This window comes from Phoenix dactylifera, chromosome 14 (assembly GCF_009389715.1).
Source record: "Phoenix dactylifera cultivar Barhee BC4 chromosome 14, palm_55x_up_171113_PBpolish2nd_filt_p, whole genome shotgun sequence".
Classification (NCBI taxonomy): Eukaryota; Viridiplantae; Streptophyta; class Magnoliopsida; order Arecales; family Arecaceae; genus Phoenix; species Phoenix dactylifera.
In genome coordinates, this window is record NC_052405.1 from 6,169,563 (window position 1) to 6,182,214 (window position 12,652).

The window sequence follows — 12,652 nt, forward strand, 5'->3', positions numbered from 1 at the left end:
TTTCCAACCGAATAGCTGAAGTGAAAGCCACCCATTTCTATTTTGGAGCCCAATTTTTACCAACCAAATATATATGAGAATTCTTTCGTTACGATCCTATCCAAGTTTTAGATCCACTTTATTTTAATATTTGTTCTCATATTGAAGACCGATCATGTATTTTAATATTTAAAGATATTATAGTAGTTGATGGGGGGCAAAATGGATCATCCTATTTTTCGGCATAAGTCACCCAATTTTGGCCAAACCGAGCTCAAGAGGCCAACCCTAGAAGGCCGAGTTCAGAAGGCCAACTCCAGGAGGTCGAGCTCAGAAGGCCAACTTCAGAAGGTTGAGCTAAGGAGGCCAACCTCAGAAGGCCGAGCTAACCTCAGAAGGCCGAGCTAAGGAGGCCAGTCTCAGAAGGCCGAGTCGACCTCAGAAGGCCAACCTCGTCGTCCACATGCTGTAGTCATGCCCTGCAGCAGCCTCATCGCACACTGTTTTGTTTGCTGACCACGCCACGACATATCAATCAGGGACCATGTCCTGCTGTCCCAACCATGCCCTGCCACATCTGTCAACGCCTTACCGTCACCAAGAACGGACTACACCGTGCGCCACAAGCAAGCTCTGGCTGCGCGCCACTCCCACTCATGATGGGAACGGGCCATACCTCCGCCACCTAAGCGCTCCTACCGGGACTATAAAAAATCTCAATAGGTAACGCCAAAAGGACTTTAGGGGCTGGACCAAATATATCACACTCTAACTTGAGCGTCGGAGGGGCCTCACCGGAACTCCACCGGTGAGGTTTTGTGCAGGTATATCGCCGCGCAGGAGGTGGCCCCTGTCCTCTCCTTTCATACTCCGGCAGCTCCTCTGACTCCTCTAGCGTGGTCACCCTCGGACCAGATTTGAACCACAATAATAGTAGAAGCAGCAGCAGCGAAGGCATTTGTTTAAACCCTCACACATGCATGATAAGCTTAACACTAAAAGGTTACCATAAAACTTCTAGAAAACATCTATGATATGATGAGAAGAAGACAATGACCTTCATGAAGAGGTTGTTAGTTGCAATTTGTAGAGATAAACCCAAGTATATTTGCAGAAGAAAGGAAGAAAATACGAAGAAAAGGAACACATTTGCTAATCTATTTTAGATTATCTGATCATACTATAGGGATCTAGTGGAATGGCCTATTGTGGAAATAGATAAATTGCATGCAGAAGCAAACTAGGTAGTCAAATTACCAAATCTATGTCACAACTGTCATACTTAACCAATCCTAAAAAAATTCTTGGTATTCTCTTTCTGAATTTTATGACCTAAGACAAACGCAGTTTCATCCAACACAAACAATCGGGCGGTAACAAAGAAATACTCAAAAAAAAAGAGTAGGCAAATCATTTTCTTGGTATGAGGAAGAAATTGCACACCCCTGCCAAAATTTAATACCTGGATTCATATGAATGTCCATATCATATTCGAAAGTAGTTAGAAGGCATAGATCACCACAAAACTAATCTTCTTGCAGCAATACCAGGAAAAACCAGGTTTTGAAAATAATTATTGAGTTGAGGCATCTGTGAGCACATACAATGGAACTTGAAAGATACCACATCATCTTTAAGAAATGGATCAACCGTGCAAAATCTTCTGATCAACTAAAAAACTCCCAAAGAAAAAGGCAAATAAGTTCTATAGCAACCTCATACAAATGGAAGCCATGTGATTGTTAGATGTATGCCCTAGAAGCCAATCTGGCGAACACATTATTTATTCTAGGACATAAATTTGTACTTGACTTTATTATTATTGAATAATAGATGGGCATCTTTTTCATTCATATTGTTTATGTGTCTATGAATCGTCCAAGAAATTAATAAGATGATGATACATATTCTCAAGAGTTGAGAATTTGAGCCATGTATCATTGGTGATTAATTTCTAAATGCTCCTGATCAATGGATCATCACGAGGATGGTGATCGATCCGATCAGTGCACAGATCACTTTTCTTCTGAATGGACGAGACTCGAGTCCACAGTGTAGGGACACTGAAGTGATAGTGCAGGTGCTTGTTAGAGAACAAGGGTACTGAGCGTGACCAAGACAAGAAGTCACTTGGATGTCTATCCACTCGTCAGTGACTTGCTTGATGTTGCAGTAGTATGACTGGTCCTTTGACCTGCGGTGCTTCAGCTACTCACAGTGAGGTTATTGTAGTTTGACTACACGTATACATGGTCTCTAGCCATATGGGTCCTTGTAGTGTAGATTGGCTGCAGTAAGTTCACTGTAGGAGTAGGGTATGCACTTACATGGAATCTATCGACCTTGATAGAAGAGGAGTGATCCTATGTGATTTGTTAGACTGAGTTCTAAGACCTTGGCCAGGGCAGAAATATAAAGTGGAGAAAGAGTTTTTCACTATCGAACTCAAGTCAAATAAATCTAGACATATGACAGACGACGGGGTTTGACGAGTTATCCATGACCTCTGGTCTGTAGGGATCCGTGATAGAAGGACCGTATCATACGATTGCTGCACCTAGAGGTTCATCATTCTATTCTGCTGGGTGGCCACTACATACTGCTAGGTGTCACTGGTGGATGGTGAGACTCACAGGGATCATCTCGATGGTCGATAATCCCTGGTGAGTTGAGTTGGAATTGTTTCAACCCATTGAAAGGAGTTTTCAATGATATTGTGATAGAGATCATAATATATCTCACTACCAGTCAGAATGGAACCTATGGGGTCACACACATTAGAGGTATTGACCGATCCAATGGTTGAATGTGATTAGGAATCACAAATAATCAATTAGATTGATAAATAAAAACCCGCTAAGAGTTAGTGGCTAGAAGAAGGAATAATTGCAATCGGATTGTAATTTAATTTAATTAATTGGATTTAATTAATTGGACTTGATCATGAGTCCTACTTGGAGTAGGATCTTTGGAGTCCTAATTGGATTAGGATTTCAAATTAAATTAGGATCCTATTTGGAATAGGATTTCTAAAGTCCAAATTGTCTTAGGGCTGAAAATTGAACAAGTCCTGATTAGATTAGAATTTTCTTAAGTCCTAATTAATTTTAAATTTAATCTAATTAATTTCATGACTCCTAATTGGATTAGGATTGAAGAGTTCAATAGAGTCATGGCTCAATTAAATTCTAATTGGATTAGGAATTGGAGGAAATTGAAATGGGTTCATAAAAATCCTATTTTGACTAGGATTGGACTCATGCAATGGACCCAAATTAAAACCCCCTTTAATTTATTTAAATAGCAGATTTAAATGAACTTGAGGGAGGGGCCCACGCCCCTCCCCTTGGGGTGTGCGTGGGAGAAAGAGGAGGGGCGCACGCCCCTCCTTGTTAGCCAAAAGAAGAGATAAAGATGAGTTCCTAAAAAATAGGAACTCATCCTTATCTCTTAACTAATTAAAAGGGAGCATGGAATTTCGGCCAAAAAAAAAAAAGAAAGGTTTTTCTCCTCATTCCAGCCGTGAGCACCCTCCTCCATCTTCCTCCTTTGAGCCACAATCAAGAGAAGAAAAAGAAAAGCTTGGGACGCCCTCTTCCTTCTTCATCTTGGTTCCAAAAAGGAAGAAAAAGAGAAAGGCTGCGGGTCTTGTTTTCTTCTTCCTAAATCCATCCTTCTTCTTCTTCCTCTCAAGCCAATCAAAGGTTGATTCAAAGGAGAGGACTTCAGCCATCCATAACCATCTCTGCAAGGGAGCTAGCATCCCGGTGAGATCCAAAGGCTTCGATCGAGTCAGTACTTCGTGTGGATACCTGTAGAGGCCGGATGCGTGTGCGGCTTCCACTGAGCCTTGATCAAATACCACATAAATCAGATTTGCGGAGACCATCTACCCGCACAAGGTGAAGATCTGATCTTCTTAATGATTTTAAAATAATTTAAAATAATTTAATTCTAATCTATCTATAAACGAATGGTTTTAAAATATGTTCATGCGATGAACGGATCCCGCATAGTTTTTCCGCTGCAATCTGAAAATTATTTCGAATTTTCATGGCATATGTGGGATGCTAACAGTGGTATCAGAGCCATGGTTATGTAGATTAAGATTAGAATTAAATTTTTTAAGGCATTTTAGATCTGAAATTTAAGGGATTAGGCTTGCTGAAATTTATGTATGCAGAATTTTCAGCTTGCTGATTTTTCTGCATACTAATTTTTAGATGCTTAGATTAATGATTCTAAAGCTTTGATAATGTGATTACAAATATTTAGAGTCAAATCTAGCATGATCAGCAAGTCATGAGATGAAATAATCAATTAAATTACAGATCTGAAAATAATTTTTTATGCATGTGATGCGTATGGTGATGATCATGGATGGACCCTTTGAATGTGCTGAAATGTTCTACGATGTTCTGTGATGCATGTAATTTTAATTTTCAGATACCTGCGTGCATCTTAAATTTATGTATTAGAGACCTGCGTGTCTCAATGAAAAGGGTTGTAATTTTATTTTTATTTTTATTTAATTTTTAAAGCAATCTGGGATGTAATCTGTGATGTGTGTTGCACGTCGATGGTTGATCGATATGTACATCAACAAGCTCAACATGCGCGGATCAAGATCAAGGGTTGATTGAAGATGGATCAAGGAGTTGATCACAATTGGACCTAGAGGATCAAGATCGAGTTAAGAGTTGAAGACGATCAAACCAATTGACGTGCATGTGCTTGTAAAATGACCCCATCCTGGATCCATGATCGTCACCATTTAATTTTATTTTTGATAAATGCCTGGATGTTTAATGCTTATGATTATGCGGGTAGACTTATATTTGCATGAGATGTGAATACGCGATCGAGTGAGACCTAAATCGAAACCTCCCTAATCAGTCGAGGGTGAACCAACATGAGTTAGTCATATTAGATTAATTGATCTAATTGGTGTCTAGGCAAGCCTATAAGGTGGTTACTTAATTAGGACCTTACTCTCTGAGTAAGGGGAGCCTCCCACCTGCTTACCTGGCCAATTGTTTGATTACCTCTTATGAAGAACTCAAGTTGCAAACACTAAGACTTGATTATGCAATATTAAGTCCATAGGTCTTCCACCGTAGTAGAGCTGCTAAGGTCTTTTCCGGCGTTGATTTGTCTCGGCTGGACACAGTGGGCAAGTTGCATCGGGGGACTGGACCTCTCTATTAGACATGAGATGTTGTGGGGTAAAGGTGGGGTTGGGCACCAATAACTGTTAGGTGAGGACTCAATGACGACTTTATTTCTGCGGTTATATGGTGGGTCTGACTTAACTAAGTAATGGGGCCAATAACTGTTAGGTGAGGTCTTCATGACTTAGAGACCAAGTACCACTGCAATTTGCTTGAGAAGCATTATACAAGAGTTGTACACTCATCCATTTATATGTCACCAATAACTGTTAGGTGAGGCGGCATGTAAATCGGTGAGACCGCAGTACCCACTAAAAATCCTAGTCGCGTAGGGTTTTCGTTTCTCCATCAGGGGAGTATGAGGGATTCGAGAAAATAGTGGGAGCATATTTGTTTTAAAAGTCCCTAGAACAAATTCAGTTCAAGTACAAAGTCTAACTAGAATCTTTACTCTCTACAGATCACAATGTCAGCTTCAAACCCTTTGACCCGAATCCTTGAGACCAACAGACTGACCGGAACCAACTATAAAGACTGGCTTAGGAACCTGAAAATTGTTCTGAATTGTGAGAAAATAGGGTATGTGCTCGAGAATGATATCCCTAGGCTACCAGCACGTCCTACTGATGATCAGCGTGAGACGCATCAGAAGTGGACTGATGACGACATTAGGGTCAAGTGCTACATCATGGCATCCATGACTAACGAACTTCAATGCCAGCATGAGAACATAAAGACTGCTAGGGAAATACTGGCTCATCTGCAAGATTTGTATGGTGAGCAGAGCCGCACTGCACGCTTTGAAGTGTCCAAGAGGCTCTTCAAGGCAAAGATGCGCGAGGGGCAGTCTGTCCATGATCTTTGTCTGACTATGATCAAGGACCTCGAGGAGCTTGAGAAGCTCAGTATGTCCATGCATAAGGAACTGCAGATAGATCTGATCCTGCAATCCCTTTCTGATTTATTTGGTCAGTTTATAGTAAACTACCATATGAATAAAATTGAATGCACGAAGACCGAGTTGTTGAACATGTTGGTAACTGCTGAAGGAGCCTTGAAAGGTTCAAGGGGCTCTGTTCTAGCTGCTGAGCTGACTTCTGGTTCCAAGAGAAAGTCTACTTGGAAGAAAAAGAAGTCTGCAAAGAAGCACAAGAAAGACAAAAAGCCTAAGAAGGAAGTTCATAAGAAAAAGGCTAATGACAAGGAAAAATGTTTCCACTGCAACGTCGACGGCCACTGAAAAAGGAACTGCCCTTCATACCTCGAGAGCCTGAAGAACAAAAAAGACACACCTTCTGAAGGTATGTTAGACTTGCTCGTAATTGAAACTAATCTTACGGTTTCTTCTACTTCTAGTTGGGTTATAGATTCTGGTTTTAGTGCTCATTTATGCACTACTATGCAGGGTCTAAAGGAAAGTAGGAGGCTGGCAGAAGGTGCAGTGACCCTTCGGGTTGGCAACGGAGCAAGAGTTGCTGCTGTGGCTGTAGGCACCTACCCTCTGCGATTACCGTCTGGATTTAGTTTATTGCTCAAAGACTGTTATTATGTCCCTGCTGCTAGCAGGAATTTGATTTCTGTTTCATGTTTAAAACAGGATGGTCATGTTTTGTCATTTGACAAAGACTGCTGTTCTATTTATTTCAGAAATAAATTAGTTGCACGTGGTTTCATGATTGACAGTCTTTACACTTGCATATTGATGTATCTGTGAATGTGTCTGAGCAAGTAGTGGATGCCATAGGATCTAAAAGATCGAGAGATGAGATAAACCAGAAGTATTTGTGGCACCTCAGGCTTGGCCATATTGGAGAGGACAGAATGAACAAATTGGAAAAAGATGGGCTTCTCGGCCCATTGACTTCTGAGTCATATCCAGTTTGTGAGTCCTGTCTTCAAGGAAAAATGGCTAGATTACCTTTTGTAGGACATGGGGAGAGGACCACTGAAATACTTACCCTGGTTCATACTGATGTATGTGGCCCATTTGATGTGTCAGCCAGGGGTCGTTATTCATACTTCATTACCTTTACCGATGACTATTCACGATATGGGTATGTGTATCTTATAAGAAACAAATCTGAGTCTTTTGAAAAGTTCAAAGAGTTCAAAAATGAAGTAGAAAAACAGACGGAAAAAATCCTTAAGGTTCTTCGATCAGATCGAGGAGGAGAATACCTTAGTGGAAAATTCCGGGACTATCTCAAGGAGAATGGCATAGTCTCACAATGGACACCTCCGGGTACACCTCAACTCAACGGGGTGTCAGAAAGGAGGAATCGGACTCTATTGGATATGGTCCGATCCATGATGAGCTTCACAGAACTGCCTATGTTTCTTTGGGGAGATGCCTTATTATCCGCGATTTATTTATTGAATAGAGTTCCCTCTAAATCCGTTCCTACCACACCGTATGAGATATGGCATGGTAAGAAGCCGAGTCTTGGTCATCTCAAGATTTGGGGATGTCCGGCCCATGTCAAAAGAATGCAGGCGGACAAGTTAGAGCCTAGGACCATAAGTGCTCGTTTCATTGGATATCCTAAAGAGTCATTAGGATACAATTTTTACGTCTCAGAGGATCACAATGTGTTTGTGAGCCGACATGCCGTCTTCTTGGAAAAACAGTTTATCCTTGATAGAGGCAGTGGGAGGAAAATTGAGCTTGAAGAGAGAGTCTCTGAAAAGCAACAAGTAATGGATCCTATAGAACCTATTCACATAGAGCCAGTATACGTTGTACCTCCTCCACCTCGTAGATCAAGTAGGGTCTCCCATCCTCCCGATAGATACTTAGGTATACTAGTAGAGGATACAGAGGAAATGTTCCTCATGGGAGATAGGGAATATATACAAGATCCCAATACCTACAACAAGGCGATATCTGATATCGATTCCGAGAAATGGCTGGAAGCCATGAAGTCAGAGATAGACTCCATGTATTCCAACCAAGTTTGGACCTTAGTAGATCCACCAGAAGGTATAGTACCTATTGGATGTAAATGGATCTATAAAAGAAAAATAGGTTCGGATGGAAAGGTAGAGACCTATAAGGCAAGGCTAGTAGCGAAAGGGTATAGTCAGTGATGAGAGCACAAAAGTGCGACCTACATGTTACTAAAATTAGTGTTATTGTTAACCGATAATGATAAATTCACTGGATTAATATTATATTTGGGTTTAACATAGATTAGTATAAATTAGAGAAAAAATGCACATTGAGTACAAATTTGACTTCAAATCGGGTCCGAGTCGGGTTTGGGTCCGAATCAGATCCATTTCTTTTGTGCTTTTGGAAAATAATTTTGGACAAATCTAAATTGGCTATATCATAACTATAAGGTGCTGGGTGACCCATGACTTAAAAGATTTGCAATTGACCTCCAGTGAGAATAGATGACCCGTGACGAATCCGTCAACAACCCAAATTTCATATCACATTATTTATTTTATGACTGATTGGACGGAACTTGGTGTCTTCCGGCTCCCATCTCAGGAGGGCAAAATACATCCCAGCTCTTTCCGGATCGTAGCCGCATCAAATCATCCAACGCAGCTATCCTCCTTCCCTATTCAAGCCATCCGAACCACATCTTCCGTGATCCCAGAAGCTTCACAAGATCCCAGCGCCTCCTTCCTCCCGTTTCAGCCCATGCGAAAAGAGGGAAGGAGCAATCCCAGCAAGTCGCATCCTCTGATCCTTCCTTCCGCATCAGCCCCTCCACCGCGTCCATGATCGGCTCCTCCCGAAGATCACGCTCCCAGCTTTTCCGTGATCTTCCCCTCCGCATCCAAGCCACCGTGCCAGCAGCGCCCAAATCCCGTCGATCCTGCGTCCGTGAAGGAAACTCCAGCACCCCAGTGATTCCCATGCCATGAACGCCCACCCAAAGAAGGAAACCCCTCTCCTGTGATCCAAGCCGCATGCGTCCCCACCTTCCGCTTCCATGCCCCAGCAAGTATCCTCCCTTCTGTGGCCAGCCGTGAATCTACCGTGCCAGCTCCCGTCGAATCCCAAGCAATCCCGCTGCCAGCCGCCCGTGATGCAGCAATAGGAATCCACCCGAGCATCGTCCGAGCCGCATCAAAAGGCCAGCTTCCTTCCGTGATCACAGCAGCCATCCGACCGCGCGCCCAGCAACTCCTTCCATTTCCAGCCGGCCGTGATTCTTCCCCAAATCGCAGCATCACGTCCGCAATCTTCCGGCGATCCCGCACCGCGTCTGCCATCTCCCTTCCGCATCAGGCGTCCGTCCGCGGCTATAAAAGGAGAAGGAGGAAGAGAAGAGGAGCGTGCTCGGTTGTGGGGGTGGGAACCAAAAGAGTGCTCGGTGGAGGCCAAGACACAAAGGAGGAGGGCGAGAGCTCTCGGCTGGTTCAAGAAGGAACAGGGGTGCTCGGTTGGGGCTGGTCCAAGGAAAAAGAAGAGAAATGCTCTGTTTTCTCTTTTGAAAACAGAGCATATTCTGTTTGTTTTTTTTTTTCTTTAGTTTTCTTTTTTTGTTTTATTAAGAGTTTTTATTTGAGAGCAAGTGTTTTGGGATTTTTAGTTTTATTCATGCTAAAGTTGTAATTTCTGTTTTTAATCTACGTTCTTCAAATTATGCAATCTTTTAATTTTTCTTTGATGCAATATATTTAATTTTCCTTCATGCAATCGATGTTCTAGTCTTCAATATCCCTAGCACTGTTTTCATCCATTTTATGCCAGAGTTTTCTTTTTCATTAAATATATAAATGATCCTCGAATTTAAGTACCTGTCTTTCAATTAATTTCAATTAGAAAACATTCTCCGGTAGACCAGGGAATCCATCAACATCTTCAAAATAATGTTTTTCTTTAATCATTCAAAAATTGATTTCAAATCCGAGTGAATGTTCTAATTTTTATGCAACTCCAATCGCCTCTCTGTGGATCGACCTCTTACAACCACTATTCTTTGGGTAGAACAGGTAAGAGTAGAATTAAATTTAACTTTTGTCTGTCGGTTCTAACAACGATCTGTCTAGCATATTTTTAGGTAGACAGGAATCGGACGAACAGAATTTTGGCGCCGTTGCCGGGGAGGCAAATCGAGAAGCAAGAACGATCACGAAGATCAAATCAAATTTTGGATGCCCGGAGTGAACGCACTCCAGTAGTAAGTTTTTATTTTTATTATTTTCAGTTAATAATTTTGTAGTTATTAAATTCTAAAATTTGAAATTCAAAAAAAAAGAAAAAAAATTGGAATTTTTTTTTAAAATTCAAAAAATTCAAAAATTTAAATTCAAAATTTGAATTCTGAAATTCGAAATTTGAAATTTAAATTTTAAAAAATAAAATAAAAAAAAATCAAAAAAAAATTAAAAAAAATCTATATTATTTTTGCTAGTAATTGATAAGGTGCAATCCCCTGAGGTTATCATACCTTTATTGGGGCTCCTCACGGAGTAATCTCCAGAGCTTATTCAACGGGCATTCGGAGATTGACTGACGCATAAGGATTGTGTTTAGTTTACATTCAAGTTATTGCTAAAGAAAAAAAATTTAAAAAAAAAAAAGTAAAAGTAAAAAAAAAAAATTGCTTGCTCATTTAATCAATACAACCTAATGACATTGCATAAACTTTAAAAAAAAAATATTGATTATTTGCTGCATTTAGTATTAAGCATTTGCATAAAGTAATTAAGGGCAAAACCCATTAAAAAGATAAGGTCGGGAAGTCATTACCTGTCCTTAGCCCAAAAATCACCACCTTGCATACTTATCCTAAGCCAAATTAAATTAAAATCAAATTAGACGTTGGCCTTAGGGTTTTCGAGCTCAATTAGGCTCTTGGAAAGAAGCGGCTGAAAGCCACTCCAGTGAGAATTTAGTAATTGGTGATGTCTAGGAAAGTTTTACAACAGTGAGAACTGTTACGGGTATTGTGGTATCGGTGTATCCCTTCTGGCACCACCACACACCCCGGGACTTTCCTGGTCACTGATTACTGGATTGCTTAACTGGTAAGCTCAAGCTTAATCTGAAAGGGAGATTAGGAGCTGTCTAATCTAGGAGAGAATTTCAGGAATTTTTTAACCTGATACATCTCTGTGCAACTAGATTTAAGAAGCTACTAAACCTCACTTAGTTCTAAGACTAATAGGGTCAAATTGTTGTGTGGTGTTGGTTATGGTCATCTGTGTCTAGCCCTTCTCTTCTTTTAGGATTTCGTTTAGGAGTCGAGTCTAATTAAGTTATTGATAATGTATGCATGGTAGAAGATCATTAAGGGATAAATTAACCCCATTTGATCCTGAGATTGACAGAACTTTTCATCATAACCTGCGAACTGTAAACCAACCGTCGATCTCTACAATGGGTGAACATATTAGAACCCTGAATGAATTGTTTGCACCCGCATCCGCTAGTCCCCCTACTTGCATAGTATTACCAATTAATAATGCAGCCCAATTCGAGATTCGGGCTGCAACAATAAACATGTTACCCAAGTTTCATGGGTTCGAGAGTGAACAACCCTACATTTATCTAAACAAATTTTTGACAATCTGTCAAACGTTTAGAAATCAAAATTTAGATGAAGAGGGTATTAAATTAAGGTTATTTCCCATGACTTTAGAGGATCGTGCTGATGCATGGCTGTATTCCCTAGCTTCAAATTCCATCACATCATGGGAACAACTATCTAGGAAGTTCATGGCTAAGTTCTATCCCATGGTAAAAACTGAAAAATTAAGGATGCAATCAGAACTTTTAGAGGAAAATCTGAGGAGGAATTTTCCCAACTTTGGGAAAGATTCCATGATCTTTTGGTCAAGTGCCCGCACCATGGGCTTGACAAGGCTGATCTAGTACATTTCTTTTATAAAGGACTACCTCCGGCACATAGAAACATGATTGAGTCCATGCACAAAGGTAGGTTCATGGACCAAACCCCGGATCAAGCCTATGAATTTCTTGTTGACTTAGCCGAGAACGCCCAAAATTGGAGTAGCTATGGTGAGGAAATAAATAGAGATGAGTTCGGGTCTAGAAAACCAGGTAATTATGAAATGAAAGCAGACCCAGAACTCAAAAATGTCATGTCCAATCTGGTGACTGGAATGAACAACTTAAGCAAAAAGTTTGATGCTTTCACTGTTTCCACTAGCTCGAGTTCATATAAAGAGTTAAATCCCATCATGAAAGTGGATCACGAGTCACATAGTTTATGTATCTTGTGTAATAGTTATGAGCATCTAGTGGAGTATTGTCCTAGTTTACCCAACATTAAGGCTGAGCAAGCAAATGCTCTAAATTCATATAGTGCCTTTAAGAAGCCCACTCCCAACTCGTTCAGCCCAGTTTACCACCCTGATAATAGGTTCCACCCAAATTTCTCATATAAGCAAAATGAACCTATTCAGCATCAAGGTGGTCCACCAGGTTTTCAGAACAACTTCCCCAGGATAGGTCCACCACAAATGAACCAACCTTTGGTTCCATCTGTACCTCCTTATAATGCCCCTATCCCACA